Genomic DNA, 4,274 nt, shown 5'->3' on the forward strand with positions numbered 1-4,274 from the left:
AGAGAGCATTCCTTCATCCAGAATCTCTCCAGACCCTTCAGATTCCCAGCTCCATGCTGGTGCTTCTTCTCTTCAGTTCACCACACTCATTTTCTAAAGGGTTCAGGTCAGAGGACTGAGACAGCCATGCAGAAGCTTGGTTTTGTGCTCAGTGACACATTTTTGTGTTGATTTTGATGTTTGTTTTTTATCATTGTCTTGATGAAAGATCCAAACATGGTCCATTATAAGATTTCTTACAGAGGCAGTCAGGTTTAGATTTTTTTTATCTGTTGGTATTTGATAGAATCCATGAATCCATGTATCTGAACAAGACGTCCAGGACCTCCGGCAGAAAAACAGGCCCACAACATTAAAGATCCAGCAGTATATTTAACCGTGGGCATGGGGTACTTCTTATCCCTGTTTGCACCAAACCCATCTGGTGGGTTTGCTGCCCGAAAGCTCTTTTTTATGTTTCATCTGACCATAGAAGCCAGTCCCATTTGAAGTTCCAGTCGTGTCTGACAACTGAATATGCTAGAGTTTGGTTTTGGATGAGCGAGGAGTTTTTACTTAAAACCCATTTGAACAACATGTTGTAATGTAGGGGTGATGTAGGGGCTGTTTGATATTTTTTTAGGCTTTCTGACCCCAAGATTCAACTACTCTCTGCAATTCTCCAGCTGTGATCCTTGGAGAGTCTTTGGCAACTCAAACTCTCCTCCTCACTGTGCATTAGGACGATATAGACAGACACATGTCCTCTTCCAGGCAGATTTGTAACATCTTTAGTTGATTGGAACCTCTTAATTATTGCCCTGATGGTGGAAATAGGGATTTTCAATGCTTTAGCTAGTTTCTTACAGCCACTTTCTATTTTGTGAAGCTCATATGAACACCAGAACTATATTCTTTGGTTTTACTCCTTGTGATAGATGATTAAGGGCATTTTGCATTTGTGTTCCTCATATTTATAATCCTGTGGAACAGGAAGTCATGGCTGGACAATTCCAGTCACCCTGGTGTGCTACAAAATAGAAAAATAGTAAATATGAATGAATATACTTCAGAGACATTTTACTCATAACAATTTCTATCATGCATTGGAGAAAAACATTTATTTCATAATGTGAGTTTCCCCCCACTTTCAATTGTTTTATTTCAATTAAAGTTTAGAATTTTGTGAATTTTTTGAATGAAAGGTCAAAAAGATAAATGATGCAGATTTATTTTAACAGCCGTCTTTGCTCATATTTACCAAGGGTGCCAATATTAGTGGGCGGCACTGTATATATATATATATTTTTTTTAAATTATGATCAAGATGTGTCATGTATTAAAGGAAATGTTTAAACATTATCTTTTTACTTGATGGTTACACCACATTATGTTAATTAAATTTTAAACTTTTCTTGGTATCATTTTTCAAAAGTATATAAAACGGCATCAATAAAAGAGTACAATTGAAGAGTTCCAATGCAAAAGCCTCTAAAAGCCATCTTGGTCAAAAATGAGATAACAATACTGAGTGAATGTTCTCCACACATAGTATATGTTCATCAAGTACTTTCACTTCAAACGTGTTAAATCCCAGCCTCAACCCATTCAGAAGTACCAGTACTTACATAGAAACCTATATAGTTCCTATATAAGAAATTCTCATTTTAAAGAAAAACGTCAGACGTACTTAGAGACTTTTGCATCTGAAGTCTTCAATTCTTACCACAGAACTTAGCATGTGTTTTAAACTATATTCTAAACAAAATTCCTTATCGTGTTCCTATATGTCATTGTCCCTATAATTCTCAGTAAGAGTAAGTGTTCTTTTGTTTGCACATAACACATTCTGACACAATTTTTGTCCCTTTGTCTTTTCCCCAGTCTATATATGAGAGATGGTTTACTAGCCTCTACACATTAACATACAGATCTTCGCCTGTGTCTGGGAATTTGCACTGTCAAAGTAACTTGATTCACAAACCCATTTGATCGACGGCCACAGCATTTACATTAGATGACATGAAGCATCTATGCAAAAATTGAATCAAGAAACTCATCCCAGTGTGGAAATTTGGTTTCTGGTTTCTCCTGTCTTTTCTAGGTTACAAGACCACGTATATTGTAGCATCATTATTTTAGTGTAATTCTTTCTATCCATACTCACCCATGTTTGCTTTCTCACCAAACATATTTTCCTTACAGCTGTCATGAACTTGATGAACATATTTCCCTACCTCTCCATTATTTTGTATAGTACAGTCAGAACACATGAAGTTTGGCTTACTGTATTTGTGCAGCTGTCATCACCTCAATAGTCAATCAATTTCCTTGCCACCTTTTCCTTACAGTTGTCATGAACTTGATGAACATATTTCCCTACCTCTCTTCATTATTTTGTATAGTACAGTCAGAACACATGAAGTTTGGCTTACTGTATTTGTGCAGCTGTCATCACCTCAATAGTCAATCAATTTCCTTGCCACAGAGCTTTAGCATGTAGTAGTTTCATTAGCTATTCTCACAATGTTTCTTGTATAGATCCACACAGGCCCGGCTCCAGAATCAAATCACCGAGGGTGCTTCTTAAATTAGTGAGGGTGCTCTAACTATATATATATAACTATATACAGTATATGCTGTCAGACGATTAATCGTGTTTAATCGCATCCAAAATAAGTTTTTGTTTACGTAATATATATGACGATTCCGAGGTGTGTTATTTCCGATAACAACCGGTAAACTACACATTAACATACAGATCTTTGCCTGTGTCTGGGAATTTACTAATTACCTCACTAAACTGTTTTTCTTTCAAATTATCAAGGCTCTCTGGAATACTTGATTCTGATAGTCACTGACGATTCCGAGGAGTATTATTCCCCGATAACAACCGGTAAAACACAGGCTCATCCAGGCCTACTACGAGTCATCTTTCGACCGTTAATTATGCCTGTATCACTCCATTGTCGCTGATCACAGTTTCGTGTCTAATTTACTTTTGTGGCAAGCAGCCATGTAATAATCTGCAATAACAACCGGCTGCATATTATCTCAGCTAATATTTGTAGATCCGCTCATCCGGGTACCTGAAACTAGCGCCACTTTAATAAATGTGGGGGATTATTCATTTTGATTTGCTTTGATCTTGCCTACATGAATTTTACACCGTGTCTACACCTGACGCGACAGTTGTCGTGTCGCGCCGCGCCGCAACAGCTAAAGTCTGTCTACACTGGAGCGACAAAGCGACCGTTGAAAATCATTTGAAATTTGTGCCAGTCATAAATAGAACGCAGCAGCAGTACTGTCGGGAATTTGTCGCGCCGCATCCAGTGTAGTAGGTTTTACTGTATTTTGTCGCGTCGCGGTGACACGGTGTTACGCAGCGCGTTCTCTTTCCTATGGACGGAAGGATCACGATTTTGATTGTGCTGTGTGACCACTAGAGTGCAGTGCAGTGTTGGAGTGCTACTGGTGTATCGCTGTTTGCTCTAGCAAAGACATACAGAGTTAATGTTTGTTGAATGTACTGTGATGTCTACTTAAATTATGCTCCTTTTCTAATAAATTGTCAATAAAAGACTTGTTACTTGTGAAGAACTGGTGGTATGACGTACCCTCTGTCCTCCATATAGGTCTGGTAAAACCCCCTCTTAAATAAAAACGAGAGGTTTATTACAATAACTATAAAGATAAATATTAGCGTCCGCTATCGTCTGTTTATTCTCAGCGCATGCTCGTCTAAATTAGAGCTCGTGACCGCAGGATTGATTCTGATTGGCTGTCAATATTTCTATCGTTCATCAACTGGAGAAAAAAAAGTTCTGAAAGTGATTCCAACAATATCGTCTCTCTGTGCCTTTGTCGTTATAGTTGTGGTGTGGACTCTGCTATTCTTTAATATTGAGACTACAAAACTCTGAATATTTTGATTTGTAGATATTTTTGGAAGCTGATTTGAAGTTTTTATCAGCTTGAAAATAAATCTTTTTTTTTCAGTGTTCCAATGCTTGTTTTGTTTGCTTGTTTTTCCCTGAAAAGTCTTTGTATTTGTCTTTATAGAATGTTGCTGTTATGAAATGTGGAAAAAAATGACAATTTATTCCACACAGCAATTTTGAGTGTTTGGACTTAATGTCATTAACAATATGATGCTATAGTGTCCATAATTCACACATCACATGCTAAAGTAATTACAGTAGGAATAACAATCTGTAAACCACTCTTAATAAACAAATTGTGTTAAATGTTTGTATAATACAAGCATTTAATCAACATAAAATTTAAAAATT

General features: G+C 37.0%; 1 protein-coding gene across 1 annotated transcript in view; it reads left to right on the plus strand.

Moving 5' to 3' along the window:
• Positions 1-2,683: 2,683 nt before the first annotated feature.
• The window catches only part of atp8b3 (ATPase phospholipid transporting 8B3), an 18,057-nt gene continuing 16,466 nt past the window's right edge, over positions 2,684-4,274 (plus strand). Inside the window, exons 1-2 of the mRNA XM_016471691.1 lie at positions 2,684-2,717; positions 2,807-2,875. The gene's annotated coding sequence lies outside the window, so the exon portion shown is untranslated. The remainder of the gene's footprint in view (positions 2,718-2,806; positions 2,876-4,274) is intronic.

Source organism: Sinocyclocheilus anshuiensis, unplaced genomic scaffold (assembly GCF_001515605.1).
Source record: "Sinocyclocheilus anshuiensis isolate Anshui unplaced genomic scaffold, SAMN03320099.WGS_v1.1 scaffold420, whole genome shotgun sequence".
Classification (NCBI taxonomy): Eukaryota; Metazoa; Chordata; class Actinopteri; order Cypriniformes; family Cyprinidae; genus Sinocyclocheilus; species Sinocyclocheilus anshuiensis.